A 12,346-nucleotide genomic window follows, 5' to 3' on the forward strand; every position below is an offset into this window, starting at 1 on the left:
GGCCATTGCATCACTAATGGCCAGTGCATCACTAATGGCCAGTGCATCACTAATAGCCAGTGCATCACTAATGGCCAGTGCATCACTAATGGCCAGTGCATCACTAATGGCCATTGCATCACTAATGGCCAGTGCATCACTAATGGCCATTGCATCACTAATAGCCAGTGCATCACTAATGGCCAGTGCATCACTAATGGCCAGTGCATCACTAATGGCCATTGCATCACTAATGGCCAGTGCATCACTAATGGCCAGTGCATCACTAATAGCCAGTGCATCACTAATGGCCATTGCATCACTAATGGCCAGTGCATCACTAATGGCCATTGCATCACTAATGGCCAGTGCATCACTAATGGCCAGTGCATCACTAATGGCCAGTGCATCACTAATAGCCAGTGCATCACTAATAGCCAGTGCATCACTAATAGCCAGTGCATCACTAATAGCCAGTGCATCACTAATGGCCAGTGCATCACTAATGGCCAGTGCATTAGTTTGTTCGCAAATGTTTCTGCATTACGTTGTACATCCACCTCTGGCATGACCAAGGAAAAGAACTCGGGCAGTTGCAGAAATGTGGGATCCTTGAGTTTCATGGACAAGGTCATAAGCCTCGCTGATGGTGATCTCATCCCATCCAGGCTGCATGCGGATGTCCTCCATGCCCTGGGCCAGTGTCTCACGGTCCTGCTACACAGCATTAATGGTTCTGCTTTTGAAGTTCAATTGTGTACCCTGTGGTTTGGGGACCCGTATGTTCGTTGATTCTGCGAAAGGGGAGAGTCTTTTGGGTGAGCCCGTGAAAAAGATGGAAAAGGAGAATATGTCTGCAAAAAACACTTTAAGCGCGCTCACTCTCCCTGTACAAAGTTGCTGAACTGTTAGAATCAGTTAGTGTGCGTAACAGTGCACAAATGGCACATTTGGGTAAGTCTCCTTTAGTAGCGTTTGGACACCACGTACAGTACCACTCATCACCGCTGCCCTGTAGTAGGCTTGTGCAGCCAGCTTTTCCTTGACCTTAAGTGGCGCTAGGACTGGTTTGATGGTGTTGGAGAGAGACCAACACCGGGTTTGTCCTTCACCTCTACAAACTCCAAGATCCTCTCACACACACTGTTGTCTAGTAACATGTAGAGCAGCACTATTACCATCTGTGATTTACAGGAGACGTCAGTGGTCTCGACTGCCTGTACAGACACAAAAGGAGTCTCCTTAGCTATAGCTTCTCTGGACACTTCGTACATACAATCCAAAAGTTTGTTTTGGATCGTGCTTGATGTACACTTAAAATTTGGTTGGTCGTCATAATGCCTTTGTAGCCTGTAATCTCCTTCACGCATGGTTTAAAAAAAACACCTGAAAACGCCTGGGTTCAAGGAGTCGGCCGACTTGTTATGGCCCTGCAGTGCTGTCTCAAATAGTGATTGGCCACTGCCACACAATTTAATGTGTGCTATTATTGTGTCAAGCACGTACCTATTCTCCTCCATTTGTTGGTTGTGAAGGTCGATGGCTCGTCTATACGCCTAGCCGAGCCAGTAATCCCAGTTTAACAGCGTTGTCTATACGTGATGCACAATTCTCATGTTTTGAGACACTTTCAGATAGATGTTTTAAATCCTTAAATCCAGACTTGGACCACACACCCTCTCCACTGAATAGCAGGCAGGGGAAGCAAAATAGTGATTGGCCACTGCTTCCTATCAAAACAATCATGGTTGAATTTGCGATTTCCGACTTGTTGTGTAATGTGTGTGTCCAATGACCGATTAGCACCGAGACGTTTTATCCCTAATTTTTCTTCACATGACAAGAATTGAAAAAGTTTTGCCAGTAGATTGTTGACTTGATTCATGATGATGACTGCTAGCTTGATAACTAAGATTTTGAAAGTATGATGTTTACATGATCAGTCCAATCAAAGCTACTGTAGATATAATGTGATTTGACTTAATTTTATCTGTAGCCAATGACCTTGAACCTTCTTGAACGGCAATTTCTAATGTAACTCTACAGAGCAAATTTGAGAGTGTTAATTTAACAACAGGCATGTTCATTTTAACACTTGTCCAGTGTTTATATAGGTCCACTCTCAGTGTTAATTTAACACTTTTTGTAGTGGTAATATTGAAACAGTCTCTGAGTGTCAAGATATAACACTTCAGGTGTTGATAAAATTACCCACGGGAGTGTTTTTTCAACACTCATTCAGTATTTATATTGTGCCACTCAGTGTTAACACTTTTGGTAGTGTTCATATTGAAACACTTGGGAGTGTTTTTTCAACATCCTCAGTATTAAGCAGCAACACCTTTCTGTGTTGAGGATCAACTCCTACATCCTATATGACACCAGGAAGTGCTTAATATTCACACTAGGAATTTTTTTTTGTCTGGTTCTCTCACACTCATAAATCAAGCAAGTTGTAGGTGACTTAAACAGGAGCAATACAGGATTCCTTACAAGAGTAGAAACTCTGATTTGTTTCATTTATTTAGGCCAAAGTGAAACAGTGCATCACATGCCTATTAAAATGAAAAAATGTGCATCACAGGCACGTTCAATTAAATCACTGCATCACAGGTGCATCAGAATGAAAACAGTGCGTCACATACAGTTGAAGTCGAAGTTTACATACACCTTAGCCAAATACATTTAAACTCAGTTTTTCACAATTCCTGACATTTAATCCAAGTAAAACTTCCCTGTCTTAGGTCAGTTAGGATCACCACTTTATGTTAAGAATGTGTAATGTCAGAATGATAGTAGAGAGAATCATTTATTTTAGCTTTTATTTATTTCATCACATTCCCAGTGGGTCAGAAGTTTACATACACTCATTTAGTATTTGGTAGCATTGCCTTTAAATTGTTTAACTTTGGTCAAACGTTTCTGTTAGCCTTCCACAAGCTTCCCACAATAATTTGGTGAATTTTGTCCCATTCCTCCTGACAGAGCTGTTGTAACTGAGTCAGGTTTTCTAGGCCTTCTTGCTCGCACACACTTTTTCAGTTCTCTCACAAATTTTCTATAGGATTAAGGTCAGGGCTTAGTGATGGCCACTCCAATACCTTGATTTTGTTGTCCTTAAGTCATTTTGCCACAACTTTGGAAGTATGCTTGGGGTCATTGTCCATTTGGAAGACCCATTTGCGACCAAGCTTTAACTTCCTGACTGATGTCTTGAGATATTGTTTCAATATATCCACATCATTTTCCTTCCTCATGCGCTATCTATTTTGTGAAGTGCACCAGTCTCTCCTGCAGCAAAGCACCCCCACAACTGATGTTGCCACCCCCATGCTTCACGGGTGGGACGGTGTTCTTCGGCTTGCAACCCTCCCCCTTTTCCTCTCCATACATAACAATGGTCATTATGGCCAAACAGTTCTATTTTGTTTCATCAGTCCAAAGGATATTTCTCAAAAAGTAAGATCTTTGTCCCCATGTGCAGTTGTAAACCGTAGTCTGGCTTTTTTATGGCAGTTTTGGAGCAGTGGCTTCTTCCTTGCTGAGCGGCCTTTCAGGTTTTGTCGATATAGGACTCGTTTTACTGTGGATACAGATACTTTTGTACCTGTTTTCTCCAGCATCTTCACAAGGTCCTTTGCTGTTATTCTGGGATTGATTTGCACTTTTCGCACCAAAGTACATTCATCTCTAGGAGACAGAACGCGTCTCCTTCCTGAGCGCTATGACATCTGCGTGGTCCCATGGTGTTTATACTAGCGTACTATTGTTTGTACAGATGAACATGGTACCTTCAGTCGTTTGGAATTTGCTCCCAATGATGAACCGGACTTGTGGAGATCTCAATGTTTTTTCTGAGGTCTTGGCTGATTTCTTTATATTTTCCCATGATGTCAAGGAAAGAGGCACTGAGTTTGAAGGTAGGCCTTAAAATACATCCACGGGTACACCTCCAATTGACCCAAACGAGAAGCCACCCTTTTCTGGAATTTTCAAAGATGTCAACGTAGTGCATGTAAACTTCTGACCCACTGGGATTGTGATACAGTGAATTATAAGTGAAATAATTTGTAAACAATTGTTGGAAAAATTACTTATGTCATGCACAATGTAGATGTCCTAACCGACTATCCAAAACTATAGTTTGTTAACAAGAAATTTCTGGAGTGGTTGAAAAACAAGTTTTAATGACTCCAACCTAAGTGTATGTCAGACTTCAACTGTATGGTGGTTATTCATGTTTTTAATAAAGACGACTATACATAAACTGACTAAACAAAACAAGAAAAGTGAAAACCTAAACAGTCCTATCTGGTGCAAACACAGAGACAGGAACAATCACCCACAAAACCCAACACAAAACAGGCTGCCTAAATATGGTTCCCAGTCAGAGACAATGACTAACACCTGCCTCTGATTGAGAACCATATCAGTCCAAACATAGAAATAGACAAACCAGACACACAACATAGAATGCCCACCCAGCTCACGTCCTGACCATCACTAAAACAAGGAAAACACATACGAACGATGGTCAGAACGTGACAGCCGCAACAGAATGGAAACAGTGCATCAGAATGAATTCAGTGCGTCAGAATGAATTCAGTGAGTCAGAATGAATTCAGTGCGTCAGAATGAATTCAGTTCGTCAGTGTTACGGTTTTCTTCCGTTGAAGGAGAGGAGGCCCAAAATGCAGCAGTGGTTAGAGTTCAGCATAATTAATCAAGACCATACACGAGAACACTACAAAATACAAAACAACAAATGTGAAAACCGAAACAGTCCTATCTGGTGCAATGACACAAAGACAGAAGACAACCACCCACAAAGTACCCATAGAATATGGCTGCCTAAATAATGGTTCCCAATCAGAGACAATGATAGACAGCTCCCTCTAATTGAGAACCAATCTAGGCAACCATAGACATACAAACTACCTACAAAGGAAACAGCCTCATAAACACACAAAAACCCCTAGACCAGGCAAACACATAAATCCCCCATGTCACACCCTGACCTAACCAAAATAATAAAGAAAACAAAGATAACTAAGGCCAGGGCGTGACAGCACCCCCCCCCCCCCTCCTCCTACCCCAAAGGTGCGGACTCCTGGCCGTGACACCTAATTCCATAGGGGACGGTCTGGGTGGGCGCCTGTCCACGGGGGCGGCTCTGGTGCGGGACGTGGACCCCACTCCACCATAGTCTTTGTTCGCTTTAGTCTCTTCCTAGGAACGGCGGCCCGCGCCGCCGACCTAGGATTGGCAACCCTACTAAAGGGCCCCACTGGACTAAATAACTTCCTCCGGACTGAGGGGCAGCTCCAGACTGAGGGGTAGCTCAGGACTAAGGGGTAGCTCAGGACTGAGAGGTAGCTCAGGACTGAGGGGTAGCTCAGGACTGAGAGATAGCTCAGGCAGGTTGACGGCTCTGGCAGCTTCTGGCTGACTGACGGCTCTGGCAGATCCTGGCTGAATGGCGGCTCTGGCGGATCCTGGCTGAATAGTGGCTCTGGCGGATCCTGGCTGACTGGCGGCTCTGGCGGATCCTGGCTGACTGGCGGCTCTGGCGGATCCTGGCTGACTGGTGGCTCTGGTGGATCCTGGCTGACTGGCAGCTTCTGGCTGACTGACGGCTCTGGCAGATCCTGGCTGAATGGCGGCTCTGGCGGATCCTGGCTGAATAGTGGCTCTGGCGGATCCTGGCTGACTGGCGGCTCTGGAGGATCCTGGCTGACTGGCGGCTCTGGCGCATCCTGGCTGAATGGCGGCTCTGGCGGATCCTGGCTGACTGGCGGATCCTGGCTGACTGACGGCTAATTATAGATCACCTGTACTCCACACACAGAGACGCGTACAAAGCTCTCCCTCGCCCTCCATTTGGTAAATCCGACTACATCTCTATCCTCCTGATTCCTGCTTACAAGCAAAAATTTAAGCAGTGACTCGGTCTATAAAAAAGTTGTCAGATGAAGCAGATGCTAAACTACAGGACTGTTTTGCTATCACAGACTGGAACATGTTCCGGGATTCTTCCGATGGCATTGTGCATCGTGGACGTCATCCCCACAGTGACTGTACATACATACCCCAACCAGAAGCCATGGATTACAGGCAACATTCGCACTGAGCTAAAGGGTAGAGCTGCCGCTTTCAAGGTGCGGGACTCTAACCCAGAAGCTTACAAGAAATCCTGCTATGCCCTGCGATGAACCATCAAACAGGCAAAGCGTCAATACAGGGCTGAGATTGAGTCATACTACACCGGCTCCCTCGCTCGTCTTATGTGGCAGGGCTTGCAAACTATTACAGAATACAAAGGGAGCTGCCCAGAGACACGAGCCTACAAGATGAGCTAAATCACTTCTATGCTTGCTTCGAGGCAAGCAACACTGAGGCATGCATGAGAGCATCGGCTGTTCCGGACGACTGTGTGATCACGCTCTCCGTAGCCGATGTGAGTAAGACCTTTAAACAGGTCAACATACACAAGGCTGCGGGGTCAGACGGATTACCAGGACGTGTGCTCCGGGCATGTGCTGACCAACTGGCAAGTGTCTTCACTAACATTTTCAACATGTCCCTGATTAAGTCTGTAATACCAACATGTCTCAAGTAGACCACCATAGTCCCTGTGCTCAAGAACACAAAGGCAACCTGCCTACAGACCCGTAGCACTCAAATCAAATCAAAATTAAATCAAATTTATTTGTCACATACACATGGTTAGCAGATGTTAATGCCAGTGTAGATAAATGCTTGTGCTTCTAGTTCCGACAATGCAGTAATAACCAACGAGTAATCTAACCTAACAATTCCAAAACTACTACCTTATACACACAAGTGTAAAGGGATAAAGAATATGTACATAAAGATATATGACTGGGTGATGGTACAGAACGGCACAGGCAAGATGCAGTAGATGGTATCGAGTACAGTATATCCTTCCTGTTTGGCCCTGTCCGGGGGTGTCCTCGGATGGGGCTACAGTGTCTCCTGACCCCTCCTGTCTCAGCCTCCAGTATTTATGCTGCAGTAGTTTATGTGTCGGGGGGCTAGGGTCAGTTTGTTATATCTGGAGTACTTCTCCTGTCCTATTCGGTGTCCTGTGTGAATCTAAGTGTGCGTTCTCTAATTCTCTCCTTCTCTCTTACTTTCTCTCTCTCGGAGGACCTGAGCCCTAGGACCATGCCCCAGGACTACCTGACATGATGACTCCTTGCTGTTCCCAGTCCACCTGACCGTGCTGCTGCTCCAGTTTCAACTGTTCTGCCTTATTATTATACGACCATGCTGGTCATTTATGAACATTTGAACATCTTGGCCATGTTCTGTTATAATCTCCACCCGGCACAGCCAGAAGAGGACTGGCCACCCCACATAGCCTGGTTCCTCTCTAGGTTTCTTCCTAGGTTTTGGCCTTTCTAGGGAGTTTTTCCTATCCACCGTGCTTCTACACCTGCATTGCTTGCTGTTTGGGGTTTTAGGCTGGGTTTCTGTACAGCACTCTGAGATATCAGCTGATGTACGAAGGGCTATATAAATACATTTGATTTGATTTGTCTGGAAGGAGAGTTTACAGTCTAACCAGACACCTAAGTATTTGTAGTTGTCCACGTATTCTAAGTCAGAGCCGTCCAGAGTAGTGATGTTGGACGGGCGGGCAGGTGCAGGTAGCGATCGGTTGAAGAGCATGCATTTAGTTTTACTTGTATTTAAGAGCAATTGGAGGCCACGGAAGGAGAGTTGTATGGCATTGAAGCTTGCCTGGAGGGTTGTTAACACAGTGTCCAAAGAAGGGCCAGAAGTATACAGAATGGTGTTGTCTGCGTAGAGGTGGATCAGAGACTCACCAGCAGCAAGAGCGACCTCATTGATGTATACAGAGAAGAGAGTCGGTCCAAGAATTGAACCCTGTGGCACCCCCATAGAGACTGCCAGAGGTCCGGACAGCAGACCCTCCGATTTGACACACTGAACTCTATCAGAGAAGTAGTTGGTGAACCAGGCGAGGCAATCATTTGAGAAACCAAGGCTGTCGAGTCTGCCGATGAGGATGTGGTGATTGACAGAGTCGAAAGCCTTGGCCAGATCAATGAATACGGCTGCACAGTAATGTTTCTTATCGATGGCGGTTAAGATATCGTTTAGGACCTTGAGCGTGGCTGAGGTGCACCCATGACCAGCTCTGAAACCAGATTGCATAGAAGAGAAGGTATGGTGAGATTCGAAATGGTCGCTATTCTGTTTTTTGACTTGGCTTTCGAAGACCTTAGAAAGGCATGGTAGGATAGATATAGGTCTGTAGCAGTTTGGGTCAAGAGTGTCCCCCCCATTTGAAGAGGGGGATGACCGCAGCTGCTTTCCAATCTTTGGGAATCTCAGACGACACGAAAGAGAGGTTGAACAGGCTAGTAATAGGGGTGGCAACCATTTCGGCAGATAATTTTAGAAAGAAAGGGTCCAGATTGTCTAGCCCGGCTGATTTGTAGGGGTCCAGATTTTGCAGCTCTTTCAGAACATCAGCTGAACGGATTTGGGAGAAGGAGAAATGGGGAAGGCTTGGGCGAGTTGCTGTGGGGGGTGCAGTGCTGTTGACCGGGGCAGGAGTAGCCAGGTGGAAAGCATGGCCAGCCGAAGAAAAATGCTTATTGAAATTCTCAATTATGGTGGATTTATCAGTGGTGACAGTGTTTCCTATCTTCAGTGCAGTGGGCAGCTGGGATGAGGTGTTCTTATTCTCCATGGACTTTACAGTGTCCCAGAACTTTTTTGAGTTAGTGTTGCAGGAAGCAAATTTCTGCTTGAAAAAGCTAACCTTGGCTTTTCTAACTGCCTGTGTATAATGGTTTCTAACTTCCCTGAACAGCTGCATATCACGGGGGCTGTTCGATGCTAATGCAGAACGCCATAGGATGTTTTTGTGTTGGTTAAGGGCAGTCAGGTCTGGGGAGAACCAAGGGCTATATCTGTTCCTGGTTCTAAATTTCTTGAATGGGGCATGTTTATTTAAGATGGTTAGGAAGGCATTTAAAAAAAAAACATCCAGGCATCCTCTACTGACGGGATGAGAAGTGTTTCAGGGAGCGTTTGACAGTGATGAGTGGAGGTCGTTTGACCGCTGACCCATTACGGATGCAGGCAATGAGGCAGTGATCGCTGAGATCTTGGTTGAAGACAGCAGAGGTGTATTTAGAGGGCAAGTTGGTTAGGATGATATCTATGAGGGTGCCCGTGTTTAAGGCTTTGGGGAGGTACCTGGTAGGTTCATTGATAATTTGTGTGAAATTGAGGGCATCAAGTTTAGATTGTAGGATGGCTGGGGTGTTAAGCATGTTCCAGTTTAGGTCGCCTAGCAGCACGAGCTCTGAAGATAGATGGGGGGCAATCAGTTCACATATGGTGTCCAGAGCACAGCTGGGGGCAGAGGGTGGTCTATAGCAGGCGGCAACGGTGAGAGACTTGTTTTTAGAGAGGTGGATTTTTAAAAGTAGAAGTTCAAATTGTTTGGGTACAGACCTGGATAGTAGGACAGAACTCTGCAGGCTATCTTTGCAGTAGATTGCAACACCGCTCCCTTTGGCAGTTCTATCTTGTCTGAAAATGTTGTAGTTTGGGATTAAAATGTCAGAATTTTTGGTGGTCTTCCTAAGCCAGGATTCAGACACAGCTAGAACATCCGGGTTGGCAGAGTGTGCTAAAGCAGTGAATAGAACAAACTTAGGGAGGAGGCTTCTAATGTTAACATGCATGAAACCAAGGCAATTACGGTTACAGAAGTCGTCAAAAGAGAGCGCCTGGGGAATAGGAGTGGAGCTAGGCACTGCAGGGCCTGGATTCACCTCTACATCGCCAGAGGAACAGAGGAGGAGTAGACTAAGGGTACGGCTAAAAGCAATAAGAATTGGTCGTCTAGAACGTCTGGAACAGAGAGTAAAAGGAGGTTCCTGGGGGCGATAAAATAGCATCAAGGTATAATGTACAGACAAAGGTATGGTAGGATGTGAATACAGTGGAGGTAAACCTAGGTATTGAGTGATGAAGAGAGAGATATTGTCTCTAGAAACATCATTGAAACCAGGAGATGTCATTGCATGTGTGGGTGGTGGAACTAATAGGTTGGATAAGGTATAGTGAGCAGGACTAGAGGCTCTACAGTGAAATAAGCCAATAAACACTAACCAGAAGAGCAATGGACAAGGCATATTGACATTAAGGAGAGGCATGCTTAGTCGAGTGATCAAAAGGGTCCAGTGAGTAGAGAGGTTGGTTGGGGGTCACGGCGATTTAGACAGCTAGCCAGGCCATCGGTAGCAAGCTAGCATAGGATGGAGGTCTGTTATTAGCCACCTCTTGCATTCCGTCAGTAGATTAGTGGGGTTCCGTGTGGTAGAGGGGATTAATCCAAATCACACAAAACAAACAAACAATAGATATAGTTATAGAGGGCCAAGAAGAAAAATACTAATAATAATAATAAAAATAAATAAATAAATTTTCCGATTGTCTATTCAGATAGCAGCCGATAAGACAGCTAACGGTTAGCGGGCAGATGGGCGTTCAGGTAACGTCGCGACGGAGGAGCCAGCCGGATAACTCCTTCGGGTAGATAACGTCGGCAGTCCAGTTGTGAAGGCCCGGTGGGGCTACGCGTTGGCAGTAAAACGGGTCCGGATAGGTGATTGTAGCCCAGGAGTGATTGATGGAACTCTTCAGCTGGCTAGCTCCGGAATAATTGATGTTTGCTCCGGAATCGACGAAAGCCGAAAAAATAAATATATATATATATGGGACACGAAAAGACGAGAACAAAAGACGTCTGATCTGCTATGCCATCTTGGATTGATGATGCAATCGTTATTGCACTCCACACTGCCCTTTCCCACCTGGACAAAAGGAACACTTATGTGAGAATGCTATTCATTGACAACAGCTCAGCATTCAACACCATAGTTCATCACTAAGCTAAGGATCCTGGGACTAAACACCTCCCTCTGCAACTGGATCCTGGACTTCCTGACGGGCCGCCCGCAGGTGGTGAGGGTAGGTAGTAACACATCTGCCACGCTGATCCTCAACATTGGAGCTCCCCAGGGGTGCGTGCTCAGTGTGCGTGCTCAGTCCCCTCCTGTACTCCTTGTTCACCCACGACTGCATGGCCAGGCATGACTCCAACACCATCATTAACGACGAGACAGCCTATAGGGAGGACGTCAGAGACTTGGCTGGGTGGCTCATCGATGGGGCTGTAGTGGAGCAGGTTGAGAGCTTCAAGTTCCTTGGTGTCCACTTCAACAACAAACTAGAATGGTCCAAACACACCAAGACAGTCGTGAAGAGGGCACAACAAAGCCTATTCCCCCTCAGGAAACAACATTTTTTTGGGCATGGGTCCTGAGATCCTCAAAAGGTTCTACAGCTGAAACATAGAGAACCTCCTGACTGGTTGCATCACTGCCTGGTACGGCAATTGCTCAGCCTCGGACCGCAAGGCACTACAGAGGGTAGTGTGTACGGCCCAGTACATCACTGGGGCTAAGCTGCATTTCCATCCAGGACCTCTACAACAGGCTGTGTCAGAGGAAGGCCCTAAAACTGTCAAAGACCCCAGCCACCCCAGTCATAGACTGTTCTCTCTACCGGAGTGCCAAGTCTAGGACAAAAAGGCTTCTCAACAGTTTTTACCCCCAAGCCATAAGACTCAAATGGCTACCCGGACTATTCGCATTGCGTCCCCCCCCCCAACACCTCTTTTTACGCTGCTGCTTCTCTCTGTTTATCATATATGCATAGTCACTTTAACTATACATTCATGTACATACTACCTCAATTGGGCCGACCAACCAGTGCTCCCGCACATTGGCTAACCGGGCTATCTGCATTGTGTCCTGCCACCCACCACCTGCCAACCCCTCTTTTACGCTACTGCTACTCTCTGTTCATCATATATGCATAGTCACTTTAACCATATCTACATATACATTCTACCTCAATCAGCCTGACTAACCGGTGTCTGTATGTAGCCTCGCTACTTTTATAGCCTGTCTACTGTATATAGCCTGTCTACTGTATATAGCCTGTCTTTTTACTGTTGTTTTATGTCTTTACTTACCTATTGTTCACCTAATACCCTTTTTGCACTTTAGGTCAGAGCCTGTAAGTAAGCATTTCACTGTAAGGTTGTATTCAGCGCACGTGACAAATAAACTTTGATTTGATTTGACATGGTAATGTTCACTGAAATTATCAGTATACATCTTGTTCACCAATAGGTATACAATATTGTCAACAATGATCTTAGCTATTTTACAAAAGACTGGCATTTCATGCTCCATCTTACTGCAAACAGTCCCTCTCTGTACTCGGT

This window comes from Oncorhynchus nerka, linkage group LG12 (genome assembly GCF_034236695.1).
Source record: "Oncorhynchus nerka isolate Pitt River linkage group LG12, Oner_Uvic_2.0, whole genome shotgun sequence".
NCBI lineage: Eukaryota > Metazoa > Chordata > Actinopteri > Salmoniformes > Salmonidae > Oncorhynchus > Oncorhynchus nerka.